Below are 14594 nucleotides of genomic sequence, written 5' to 3'. Positions count from 1 at the left end.
TTCAGAAACGTCTTGCTTTTGTCTAATACCTTCACCTGTAGCAGAGTTACCCTCCTACTCATAGGTGTTTGCAAGGAAAATTAGGCATGTCACTGTGGTTAAAAAAAAATGACAAAATTCTGCAACATTATCACCCTGATTCAAATTTGGAGGAATTTCTGCTTTCTCCACCACTGAGCACGCTGCTCACATCGTGTACTGTACGTACATGTCAGTGCTTCCATCTCAGACTCTGAATATTTACTGGGCTTTTATATCCCACTTCAGCCATGTCTTCAACTCCCCATCATTCACTTCTCAGCATCTGAGTAGGCAAACACACCACAGTTCTTCTGGATCATCACTTAAGTCCCCAAATCCCTGACTAGCTCCTCCTGCTGATTTACAGGCTTAAACCTCTCCAACTACCACTGGGTTTGCAATTTCTGAAGCAATCTAATATCAAAAGGAATCATTACATGAAAAAAACCTATGCTTCCTACAAATAAAACCCAAGGTTATTCAAAGGTTCATAAATACAAACTTGCTCCTGGAGGAGGCAGAAAATTAATTTCTGATACACGCATAGTTTACCTAAGCTGCAGGATGACAATTTACACTTGTACAAAATTGGACATCCACCCATTATTGCTGTTGCTTCCAGGATCTGATAATTTCCTCCTCAGCTTGTGCTGCTGGTATCCATGGCAGCTGTGCATCCCACCGGGGGCCTGCCCAAAACACCCTCCCAGAAAGGACACATGGAAAATACAGACAGTGGGCAGAGGAAAGAAAATAACGCAGGGTTTGGAAAATCATAGATTTCTGAAAGTGAAATAAGTCAGAATATATAGACATAAGTGATAATTAACGTGTCACTAAAATAAATGCTAGAAGGCAAAACAAAAGCAACCCCCAAACAATAATTCTGTAATAACGAGTAACTAGTGAATCCTGCATACTTTTTACGCCATTTTCCCTGCATTTTCCTCACATACAGGCAATTGCATCATTAAGAGCCAGTTCAAAGGACGTTTTGCCACTGGAACCCAGAGGGCAGGGGGGAAGCAAGAAAATCCCAGGTGTTTTTCCCAGGGACTCCTCCCTTTATTCCAGCCACTACCAGCTTTCCCTGAACATAATTCAGTCATACAGAGGGAACACAAAATTTTGCAGAAATGTCACATCAAGATTCTTCCAGTGAGGACAATAATTTAAAAGTCAATATCTCATGTAGCAGGACCGAAGTGACACAGGGGTCAGGGCTGGCTGGGAGCACAGGGGCAAAGCCAGACTTCAAGCATCACAAATTTCAGGATTTGTTAAGGCAAGGAAAAAAATGCCACTATGTCCAACTAAAACCTTTACCAATAGCATGAAAACCACCCAGAGGCATTTCTAGTACAAATCCAAGCCAGTTATTCCTTAGTGCTGCACCACCTGAACACCTGTGATATTTATGCCAAAGGATAAAAATCTTTCCCCAAAATTTTATCGTGAAACCCAAATACAATTCTCCTGAACCTCCTCTTGTAGTAAAACCTGGTGGTGGCAGACGTGAAAATAAGTATGTGGTAAGTATGTAATAAGTGAGTGATCAAGGCCTAAACCAAAGCCTTGTTGAGTTATTTCTGCCAGACGTTTCTTTTTAAATCTCCCACTAGAATAAACAGCATCAGGAAAATTCAAGTTCTGTATTTCATATATGAGGTAACTGAGGAGTTCCAGTCACCAAAATCCCTGAAAACCACTGAAAACTCGTCACTAACTGTGAACTTTTGAGAAAATAAAACCGGATACAGCAATTACTTCTGCCACTACTAAGACATAAAGCAGGAATTTCATGGAGAGCATTAATAACAAAACAAAGCAAACACGTTATCACAATTTCTGAGGGAGTGAATTTCTCTCCACTGTATTATTTCTATTAATAAACAAGACTAGAGAGAAAATACACTGAGAAATTATCCCCATCATCCAGCTACTTTTAAACTCTGAAGAAAAATGCCCCTGCATTATTTCTCACAAATGCTAATTAATTTTCTGTAGCTAATCTCAACAGATCTACGAGATCCAGGAGCAGCTTGAGCTTTTTGAGCTGGGGTAGACTGCAAATCCTTGTCAAATTCTTGTTCTGGAAACCCCCACACCTACCCAGGGATGGGACCTGGTGTAGCCCCAAGGTCCAGGAGTCTTTGAGTCGTGATCTTCCTTCCAAGGTGCTCATTAGAAAATGCTAATCCTTTTTATGGGAAGGCAGCAAAGTAAAAGGAGAGCCATTACTTTACTGCTTCCAACAGTTTTACTACTAATTTTTGCATTCCCTTTTCTCCTATTTTGTTTTTATCTGCTTTGAATTGCCCATGATTATGGCAGTGAAATTAAAAAAAAAAAAAAAAACACCAAAAAAATTTCACAGCTCAAGCAAACAAACAAAAAAACCCAACAGAAATTACAAAACCCTTGCCTGAGAGGAAAACGTAGAACTTTTTACTTCTGCTTGATAACTCATGGAGTACAGTAGATGATTAGCCATTAATTATTCATTAATTAAAGAAAATTCTCATCATCTTAAATGGGGTGGATACTTAAACTTAGGAAAAGCCTTTTGGGAACAGTACCTTATCAACAGAAAGTTTGGGATTGCAATTTATAATCTATTAAACTGAGGCCAGCGTTTTCTGCCCTCAAGAAAAAATAGATTTTTTTTTTCCCCCCGTTATTCCAGATTCTGAGATTGTATAGTGCCTCTTTTATCTGAAGCTCTCCCTTCAATATTTGAATGGGCAGGGCTTTGGCCTGCTTGGAGTATAAACTAATCAATAGCAATGTTTCTGCACCTTAGCTAGAAAAGAAGAAATTCCACAGTGAAGTCCCTAGGGCAAATGCCAGTATAAAGGAAATTTAAAAGCCACCCCCCACCAGGGCTGACTGTAAAAGCCAAAAAGTTACTTTTCTATGAGCTTTTCTGACACCAAAATGTTCACTAAGTGCCAACACATGAGAATATGTTGACACAAACTTATTTTGAATTCAAACGGTTGAACGAAACACTGCATCTTATGTGGGTTTTTTCCTACTTGCTTTTGTGCCGCAAGAAGTTCAAGCCTCCTAGGAAACTGTTATGTCGTGTGTATTAAATCCAAAGAAAAATGGGGCTTGCACTCAACTCTCTCATTCAAATGGAAAAAATGGTAAAAGTCTAAGCCTTACATTTTAAATCTTCTAGCCTTCCCTCTTGAAGCTGGAGGACAGCTGAGATCATCTCCCAAGGATTCACTACAGGAAAACCACTTCAGGCTGAGAGTTTTTGGGAAGTTGCTTCTGACTCCTCCTGGAGCTGCTCCTCAGCTCCCTCATGTCACCTGCATCTGCTGCATGAGCTCTCTGCTGCCCTTCCTCACCTGCACCACCAATCCAATAAAAGATATTTCCCGACAGCCCTCCTTCCTCTCCTTACAACACGAGGTCCTTGTGATGTTCTCAACAGTCCTAAAAAGCTCTGACAACCCACGAGCTGTGGCTGCCACAAAACCTGAAAGCCAGCGGCTGTGGTTGAATGTGGGTATCTATCTCACAACATTTCCTAAGCCTGGGCTTCCATTTCTGCTTCCTCCAGCCTGCAGGAGCAGCAAAGCAGTTCCCAGAACTTTGGGAAGTTAAATCAATTAAGCTTGAGTAATTCATGTCTTTAAAACACCTCGAAATTATTGTACAACAAGCTGAGCTGCATCGCTAGGTCAAGTTACTTGGATTACATCTTAAGAGAAGATGTGTGAAAGTATTAAATAAACAAAACCACAATTTAATACTAAAAAGCAGCACAGCTAGACTCATTGCAGCCTGGGGTAACAGATAAGCAATCAGTATTTCATCTAAACAGATATACTCCAGTAGAATTACTGAAATTACAATATCCAACGCTGTTCTCTGGAGAGAACTTCAATGCTTGGAAAAGCTCTTTTTTTACACAAGCACTGCCTTGTCTATAAAGTTAGCACAAACACCCCGCTCAAATACATCACCAATTATTTTAATCAGATTCTCCAGCAAACCACCCCCTCAGCCATGTGCATTATATCCAGAGACAGCACTGATAAGTGCTCATCACAAAATGCTAATTGCATTCCATTAAAAATACTCAAACCGCCTATATGATTTCAAATATTGATGCCATTTCTCTCTAATTGGTCTAAAAGGAATATTTTTCCTTTACCTTTGGTGTCCATGTGAACTTCAAAACTGTTCTGGAACTTGACAAAGACAAACACTTTGATGTTCCTTTGCGTTAGGAAAATCTTTACCCAATAAATTACAATTATGTAAATATTAGCCCCCCTGGGGTATAAGTTCCTCTTTGAGGCATAAGATGATTAGAGCAGAAAAATTATTAGATTTGTCCATGACCATGCTATACTTCCCTTCCTCAGGAAATTCTGTTATCAAAGGCTTTAATCCTATTCCCACTAAAACAAGTAAATTTGGCCAACGAGTTAAATGGGACAATACTTCATTTCACCCATTCAGGCAGTCCCCTAAAAGCCTGGATGATAGTAGCATCCCCAGCACGAATATTCAGTTCCAGTTTTTAACACGGCGCTCTCAGAGTCGGGAATGGTTTCACTCCTTCCCCTCTGCGCTGACACGGAACCTCGAGCTTCTCTGAGAAATTGCAAAACGCTGCTGAAGCCAGCTGGCAGCCGGACAGGCAGCAGGGAACAGCCACGTCCTGTGGGAGGTGCAGGGGATTGCCTGCTGCAGGGGCGGCACACAGCACTGCCTTTGACATGGATGCTCGCTGGGTGATGGCCTGATCTGATGCTTGGAGGAAAACATGTTGGTTCCTGCAACCCCGGTTACATCACCGAGTCCTTTCCGCCCCCTTTGCGCAAGGCACGGTTTGTACCCTGCTCCTGGGGGCTTTATTTTGAGCTTAAGAGTCTGTTTAGGCAGCAGGCAGTTTTCTCTGTTCCGTCTTTGCTTGTGTGATTACGAAAGGCTCCAACAGAGCTTAACCTCCTTTGTCTTGGAGCAGACCAGCTGGTTTGGGATTCGGCGTAGCTGTTTCCCTACGGGTTTCCTCATGGCTGAAGGCCATAAGACAGTCAGTCCCCAGGAATGCAAAGGAAGACAGAGCCTCTTACCAGCAAGCACAGAGGATTTGAGCTGGTTTGTAGACATACCAGGCTCCAGAGAGGGGAGGAAACATTATCTGAAATTTAAGGATTTATCTTCAAAACCTGAGGCCAGCGAATATAGTCTCCTGAAAAATTTACACATGAATGTTCTGAAACACATTTAGGAGAATGAATTAGGCTAGAGATCAGGGTCGAATTTTTAAGAAAGCTTTTTCTTCTATACATAGAAGAAAACAAAGTGAATAGTGTTAAATGCTCATACCAAAACACAGAGCATATACCCACTTTGCCAAAGGGTTAGGGTCACAGAAGTGACTAGCAGAGAAATAGGACAACATGCCACATTCCAAACATGTTGAGAAGCTTTTGAATTGTCTTCCAGAAGGGCAATTACTATTCCATAGGTTTCAAGTCTTGTCACCTGCTTTCAGGCCATAACAGCTGCTTAAAATACTTTCATACACACACGCCACATGAAAAGAACATATTTCTTTAGAAGCACAAAAATAATTATCTAGAACTTTGGGCAGTGCTGATGGGCCTAGAAAAACCGTAAAGTGTTATGGGAGTGTTTGAGGTTCACACCCTCAGGTAGGGGCTCTTGCCAGCCTAGCAGTGGAACACAAGTTTCACTTTTGCGTCTATCACATCTACACTGTGTTACACACACACTGTGATGTGTATATTTATGTTTATTATGCTACACAGAGATTAATCTTGTTTCTGTCCCCGCAGCGCTATATCATTTTTGCACACAAAATTGGTACTTTTGAAGGTCATTAGAGTTCACCAGCATTCACATGAAGAAATTAATCCGGTGGCGTCTGCTGACTTTAAGTGCAACTCCTGGTCATTGGAACCTGGAACTTACCATTCCTGGAAGTACGACCTGAATATCTGAACAAAAAGTTATCAGTTTCACCCTGGTTTTCTAGGGGAAAAATCCCTTGCAGCAGAGAGGGATAGTTGAAATCCTAAGGGCTGGAGAAGAACTCTGGGACCAAGGATATTATCCTGCTGCCAGTGATGGGCAGGTCTGGCTCTGCCCCAGCCCACAAACCTACTGAAGTTCCCATCGTAACTGATCCATGCACTTGAGTACAGAGATTAAATTTTCTTTCTCGTCTACTGAATATGACTCAGTCACTCAGCTTCCTTTTCTTTTTTTTTTTTAAAGGTTTTTGAAGAGAAAGAGTACAAAAGCTCTGCCAATCATGTTTGCTTTATCTTATCCCTTACCCTCCTTCATACAAGAGAAGCTGCAAAATATTCTTTTCAGCTTGTTTACCTGAAGTTTCACAAAATCCATGCCGTTTTGAAAGCCGAAAAGCATTTAAGGAGAATTTCTTTGTAAAGCATTGCTAAAGAATGTAAATAAACTTTCACAGTCGCCTGTAAGTACCTTCCTTTACCAGGTAATGTTAGCAGGAAAAATACGCTACAAAATTTTGTCTTGAGAGCCTTTTCTTAGGTTTTTCACCATTCCAGTGCGGCAAAGGGAAAGCGCTATCCAAGAGAACCCTTCTAACCCTGAGAAACCTGGCTGGGCATTGCCCAGGAAGGATTTATTTTCTTCTAGAGAGATGACTGTAGGTACATTCAGATATTTGTACACCATTCAAACTGAAAATTTGTTCGTTCTTATAACTGAGTGATAAAGCTGACTGAGATTACAGCTCCAGACTTCGGCCCAATCAGTCCAGCACAGCGGATGTTTCAGAGAAATCCATTACATGCACTAACTCCATACTGCTATTACCGCTGCTAATAAAGCTGCAGCTTAACTCCGTTCTTACTGAGGGTAATAGATTATTCTATAACCTATTTCAGCCCATTTCAATGTGGCCATTTTACGTTAAGGCACAATTCAATAGCATTAGGGAAAGGAAAATCAGGATCTACCGCTTATTTTGTGCCCTTCATTACCATTTCAAAAAGAAGCAAAACAAAACTAGCAGCTTTAGCAAAATAAAATGTTTGAAAGCATATTCTTGTTTTTCCCTTTTCTTCAGCTTGATGGGGATCTGCCAGAGCATTGCACTCTAACTATTTGAACATGGCCTCTATTAACAAACTGCTATTAATTTTAACTTTCTCAGCAATACTATCAGATGTCTAAATTGCTTTGGAGGCTTTCCAGCTGATTTGAACGGTGTCTGATCTTAATCAACTTTTCTTACCCTTATTCAAAGAGTTAGTATTGTACCAATGTACAAATTTGCAAATATTGTGGCAGCTATTTGCACTTTTACAAAGAAGAAAAGGATACATTTAACCAGCACATATTCCTAATTTGTGGTCTTCATCAAATCAGCATCAAAAAGTGCTAGAACAAAAAATTAAAATAAAAATCAATGATCTCCTTTACGGCTATTTATCATTCTTAAGAAGTTACATCCTCACTTATCATTTGCAAGGTTTGGGACCTGCTTTCTAAATGTCAAGGCCATTTCTCCATAATTTTCCTCTCAGCACTGCAGCTTTTCCTCTGGCAGTGATTTTCAGGTAAAGCAAAATTTCAAAACTACAAAACTAAGAACAGGTGGTTTGGACCCTATTCTCTCTTTTCCTCTTCATAGACAACAGAAGAAGTTTGTCTTACAGACAATTTTCTCTAGCCTTATATATCTGGTAGGAAATCTGTCTTACTATAATTATCTCCAGACAACAGACCAATGTAGGGTAATGAAAGAAATAATTTAAGATCCTGCAAAACCCAATTCCCCAGTACAGGCAGGTAGCTAAAAACCTGATAAATTATCGCTGTATCATATATCTTTCTTAAAATTGGAAGAGAATAGACCAAAAGAAGCACTAAGAGGGCTGTTGTGATGCATGAGTTGGAAGGAAAAATAACTACATTAGAAATGTTCCAGCTCCTATTCAGCAGTGGAAATTAATGGAACATTGTCAATTAGCCTGAAACAGTTAGCTTAATGTATTTGGAATTTGAATGATGGATAGTTTATGTAACTCCATAACAAAGCTCAGCACGAGAAAATTGGTTTCTTCAACTTCTGAAACTATGTGCCTCAAAGTGAAACAAAAAAAAAGAATCCATATATACACATCCATGTAACATTTCCCAGGGGTAGAGCCGAGTGTTTCCTCCTGCATCAAGGCTTTCAAACCTTATCCAGAAGTAAAGCCCTTACTAAAAAGCCCAAAGGAAAAATCTGAGTAGCAGTTTCACAGCAGACACCTCCCCAGCTTAACTTACGCGTGGTTGTAGGACTCTGAGGAATGGATTCTGGATTTCAGACCTCTAAGTGTGCACCCTGCTATCCCACCTACATGAATTGCAGGTACCTTCTGGTCGTCACCATCCTGCTCTCTTCAGGTAGAGCCACAAACAGGTGAGTGAGGATGCAGTGCAACAAGCTGCACTGAGACTAGCCACGGGGCAAAGGGCCAGCATCCAACTCAGGAGCTGGTTCTTGAAAAGGAAAGGAGAAAATGCCCCTTGCTTATAACTTTTCTTCCTGTGAAACTGAAGTAAGAGCCCGCTTGGCGGTGCTTCTCCTGGAATAAAAGTTGGTTTGTGCAATGGAAACAACTTGTGAGTTTATGAAGAACATCTTGTGACCCAAATGCAAACATCTCAACAGAGGGTTGTTTTGTTTTAAATTTGGGACACAGGGAACTTTAAAGAAACCCCCTAGTCATTGTAGCATCTCTAGACTAATTTAATATCAGCATACTCCCCTGATGCAAGCTCAGCCATCTGTCAAATTCCTTATGGAGAAAGTCAAATGCATAACACATTTTAAAAGTATAAACTATTCATCAACAGGCAAGACCTCCCTCAGATTGCTCACTAAGAAGCCAGATACGGGTACAGCTATAGAGTAGTAAATGCATGCCTTGTCTGCACTTTTTCAGGATTTACTTTAGCAAAAGATTAATTGGAATTAAACCAAATTTACATTCTTACTCCTGTTTTCTGTTGGAAAAAAAAAAAAAACAAACCTTCTCTGACCTGAACTTTATGTGAGCCCCTGACAAAACCTTTGTCAAATCCAACCTTTTATCGAGCATTTGGTATTTGTCACCTGTAACAGCTCCTCCTTTTTTCATCAATCCTGTGTTAAGGGTGAGATGAATTCTGTGCAGTTTCCTGAGCTAAGACCTCCCCCACCAAAAGTGATCACCGACCTGGAAAATATTAGAAAACCTAGAGAGAGCTACAGATGGTATTTCTGTGGCAGTCCAAAGTGTTTAAAATCACCCTCCTCCCAGAGCCAAACCCAAACAAAAATAAATAAAGCATCAAGATGCCATTGCATATATTGGAGCTGCACACTCAGGTTTTCACTTTTATTCATCAAATTGAATCATAATCAGGTTATGTGGAGCAAGACACCTTTACCCTGTCATTGTGCCCTCAGAGAAGCTGGAGCTAGGCACGTACGGAGTTTCCAGGGGATTTGTTGGCACTACCTTCCCCCTGCTTTCCCCACAACCAGGATATTCCTGCAGTGGGTGCAGAATCTTCCCAGAAATTTTTCAGAGAGCACAGCACAGGGAGGCAGATGAGCAGGTACTGAGAGGATGTAGGATGAGTTGCCAAGGGAAACCAGCAGAGTTTCAGGTGGAGAGAATACAGAGTGGTCCAAGGAGAAGGCAGACGGGCACACCTTGAAAAGGACTCTGCAGCGGTGTGGAAAGAGGAGCTGGAGGAAAAGAGGCAAACAGTGACACCGAAATCTAGCTAGCTTCAAATTCAAGCAGATTAAAGAATCCTCTCTTCTTTTTATTTTGTTAAAACATCAATTGTCTCACTCACAAGCAGGGAACTTCAGAATGATGAGTTACTCTGGCCAAGAGCCCTGCTTCCAAAGGTATTTGGACCTCCATAAATTTGGTACAGTTGCTGAAAAATTTATTTTTAAAACTTCACTTCGTAACAAACATTCATAATGTACTCCTTCCAAATGGGCCTGGAGATGATGATGGTACTCTTTTCTTAGCTGTGGTTTTGAATTCCATATTTAATAGTGACATTTATTAAATATTAATTTGAAAATGCATAATTTATATTATGTGGTTAGCATAGGTGAGTAGTTCTGTCACTCGTGACCTCTGCCTGAGTACTTATCACTATTCATACTCACTTAGCCAGGTGAAGGTTTAATTTTATAACTCTTCATTGCAGTAAAATTTCCCAATAGATTTAGCACCCAACTCATGCCAGCAATCAATAGGTGCCACCAAGAGCCCAGGGCAGAAGGAAACCAGCCTCTACCCTATTTTCATCTTTGGAGACTGAGCAGAGCAATGGAAAAACCTGCAGAAATTCATGGCTGAGAAGCAGTAAGAACAGTTTTTATGACTGCATTAACCAGAACGGGTTTTATGAATGCCCCAGGTGCATTCCTGCGCTGAGCCAGGCCAGGTTGAACCACCATTGGCAATAATTTAAATTAATCTATTTGATGCTGCATTGAAAGCACTGACAATGGTCACTCAGACAGTAAGTAACAAAAGAGTCGAAAAAGTAGTTTCACTCGAGCCAATTATTTCTTCTCACTTTGCAGTTACTGAGGTATAGAAGACAATATGGGACATGGATTTTAGAAAGGAATTACCAAGAGGTGAATATGTAAGAATTGATTGGTGCAAAGGCACTTATTGAGCTGCAGATGTGCATCAGTAAACCCACAGTATTAACCTGAACAAAGGTTATAAGCTCCCTGGTCAACATGATCAGAACAGTGCAGAAAATTCCCTGGCCTGCACAGATCTCAAAACAACTGAGAGCTTTTTTTTTGCCTTAGGTCCTTCCTGTACTTCTATTCACTCTTGGCGACACAGAGAATATTATTTCCTTACCTTAGCGGGTGATGCACAACAATGCTATTGGATTAAGCACTGGAGTCAATGTGAATTAAGAATTTCCAGCATTTCGTTAGGGGGAGATAGCCTGAACATGTTAAATAGGTATTAAAATCTCATCTGTAGTCTTGAGAGTGTGTGTGTGTGTATATATATATGTCTATATATATAAGCATACAAATCTAAAATGTTGCCAGTCATTTGCTTGTAACTGAAGTTGAAATACTAGAGGGTAACTGTCAGACTAACAGATTAAAATTGTGCATTTTCCTCATTTAGTCCCTTTCCTGCAACAACCAAGGAAAACACCAGAAAAAAAAGCTCAGCAGCAGAGTTTAATTTACAATTCCCAGCCTTAAAACTCTGGTACTACAGACATGTAACAAATCTCAAAAAGGGCCTGCTAAATAACAAATTGTTTCAGTTTTAACATTTCAAATGCTGCCATCTCCCAACTGTAAGGCAATTATAAAGGGCAACTGAGAATATTATTTGAGACGTGTTTTGGAACTTGTAAGCAGCTACACTGACATAAAACTGATGCAGTGCCATTGAAATCAAATTTGGTGGACACAAAGCTGGAGAAGAATCACAAGATCGATGTCCAAAAGTTAGCAAGAAGGTACATCTTATTCAGCAAATATCAGACATTACCTTAAACCTTTCTGAGTTCCATTTTTAAAATTTTAAAAATACTCTGTGACGTGTGGGAAATGATAATCTACAAATGCCTCATTCCCAAGAAGCCAAACAGTTCAGTTTCATAAACTTCAAAATAAACAATCAGTGGAAATGAGTCATGTGTTCTTAACTTAAAGTGTCACAGAAAAATTCCTGTAATATCCACATCAAATGAATGATCTGGGGTTGGAAGGATTTGCTGGTAATTTCAGAGTCACTTTCTGCAAGCTGAAATTGGAAAACCACCAATAGCACCAATTTTCTTCTTTTATTTTCTGTCTACAAAGGATTTCCATCAATACTGGATCAAGAAAATAATTTAAGGATATCCATATAAGTTTATCCATAAAAGTTATCTTTTAAAAGGTGTCTGAATGTGTTCATTTAATTCCTACTCAACCCCTTGTGTAATATCACAAATCTGAACTTCTGGCCTGAATGTTGTACATCACTTCTCAGAACTGAGAGCAGAAAGTGATAGCAAGAGTCCAACATCCTCTTCCACTTCTGTACTCTATATAAATAGGAAAATTAAAGATTTTGAACATATTTTGAAAAAATAAATATATTTTGAACAGTATGTAACAAGCAGAAATGGGTCCACCATCTCTGACATCCTCTGGTCCCTGACTTCCACAAATCTTCTCATCTAAGACACAAAATATGCAATAGGTAAACGTAGTAAGTGATGAGGACCAAGGGAATAGGTATCTGATTTTAGTGGAGATTACCTGCATGTAAAATTCCCAAGCAGAATGATCCCAGTGTTGAGAAGTACAATGTTTATTTGGAAATACAGGCAGTATTACTTTAGCCATGAAGAAGAGCTGCTTGCCCAGTCTTTGCAATTCCTCCACAGCAACCCAAAATGACTAACATGTAGGTAAGTTCTAGGAAATGTCAGATGGTCTATAATCTGCCCTGAAATAAGTGAAGTGTGTGAATTTCTAAGCAGTCTAATTGAATAAGTTGTCAGGATAAATAGTAAATACTGTTAGAAAAGCAAAATGTAGAGTTCTCCACCAGAGTTTTCTACTAATTTATCAGTGAGCGAGACTAATGTCACTTTTTCCATCTCTATTAGGCCACACACCACACTGCCATAACCCAATCTGCAGCAGAGGGGATGGCAGAGTCAGCACAGCTTCTCCATCTGCCTTGTCAGTGCGTGATCCAGCCTTTGGCAGGCAGCAGCTCCTCCCTCCCACTGCTCACGAGCAGGAGCTGTACCTGGGACAGGTAAATGCTGTGCCCTTTGCTACCAACCAGCACAGGACAGAAGCACGTGCCCAACCCAGTCAGTACCTGGGGCTTTTCAGGTTTTTTTAGCTGAGAACTGAACACTTCTTTCGGGGCTGGCAGACAGTCCAAAAGCAATCCCCCTTTCCCAAAATGCTTCCTTTCCAGCATGGCTACTGCCCTCCCATTCCATCCCCTCTGCACCCCAGAGCAACTGACAGCACCAGAGCAGCTCTGGGAGAAGAGCATACAGCAAACTGCCTTGTGCTGAACACCTCTGACACTTCAGATCCTGACACTGCTCCAGTTTCCTGACATCCTGGGCCAGCTGAATCACAGCTTTTCAGGCAAGGAAGAGGAGAAAAGGCAGTAAGAGGATGCTCAAGGAAATTTTCAGCAAATGTAAGTAGCATTACTGTGATGCGCTCTCCCAGCATCCTGTGATGTGGAGCTCAGGCAAATTTTGAGGCAGAGAACATCTCTGTATTTAGCCCTAAGAGAGTTCCTCATCCATTCATGTCTTTGATCTGCTCTTGAAAGCTGTGTAAGCTTTCAGAATTTATGTCATCATATTGGAAAGGTTTCCACCGCCTGATAACGTTGGGTGAAGAACACAGAAACAAAAATGAAGATTAAGTTTCTACTGTGGGTTTATTTTCTCTGAGTGTTCCCTCTACACCTTGATCATCTATCAGCCTTACTCTCTAGCTTCTTAATTCTGATGTGTTTGAAAAAAAAAAACAAACTGATTTACTTTTCACCTTTTTTCCCCCCTTCCCTCTCTTGTTCTTTTACATTTAACCTGCTGGAGTCCACCAGCCGTTGTATCTTCCCCTTTGAACACAGGTTCACCCCTTGGCAGGGCATTTTCCTGCCTTTACAAGCCCTTTATTCTGCTCTTTAACAAAGACACTTGATTTCTAGGGTTTGCTTTTCAAAACATTTTGATAACTAGGTTAACTCTGTTTTTCTGGTTCAGCATGCTGGGATAGTCCCCATTCTGCCTACAAGATAGTTACTTTGGTTTAAAAACAATTCCACATCCTTTTAAGTGTAAAGTGTCAGCATTTTAATCACTTTTTTGAATTCAGATAAGCCTACCCCTCCCTGTGTAGACTTCCACTCCTCCAGACAGTTCTTTAACCTTGATGAAATCGCTCCCCTCACCCTTGCAGGCTCTCTCTCACCTTCCCAGCTGCACGTGGAGTCTTTCCTGCTTCATCTCCTTACCTGTGTTTACCTCCAAAGGGAACCACAGGCTGAACTCTGCAGGAAAAAAAAAGCCAAGCACAGCACAAAAATCTCATTCCAGCCCTCAAGTGGCCTGTGATTACGTGGGATAATCCCAGATTAACCACCCCAGTGCAGAATTAGCATCATTTGGGTGAGTGTGTTCAAGCCACAACACCAAGAATCGTGACCTGTTAGTGCCAATTTCTGCCTGCCTTTGGAAGCAAATATTTTTTTTTACAACTACCAACCCACAACAGCTCCTGAAGATTTATCTCAAAGGACAGCTAATGAGTCGTAGTCCACCAAATATGACACTGCCAACATCTCAACCTAGCAGTTTTGAAAGGGAAAAAAGATGATGAAACAGAGTAAAAGAGAAGTTTGATGCCTACTAGAAACAAGTCCCACTCCGAACTACAGTTCATGCAACAATTTAATCAGCAGGAAAAATAATGGCAAATAATAAAATCAAGCTCCATGTTAATAAAT

The sequence above is a fragment of the Chamaea fasciata genome, unplaced genomic scaffold (genome assembly GCF_029207755.1).
Source record: "Chamaea fasciata isolate MVZ Bird 193981 ecotype frontalis unplaced genomic scaffold, bChaFas1.0.hap1 SCAF_7, whole genome shotgun sequence".
NCBI classification, from domain to species: Eukaryota; Metazoa; Chordata; class Aves; order Passeriformes; family Sylviidae; genus Chamaea; species Chamaea fasciata.
The sequence above is the reverse complement of the archived record's forward strand: the minus strand, read 5'-3'. Positions refer to the sequence as shown.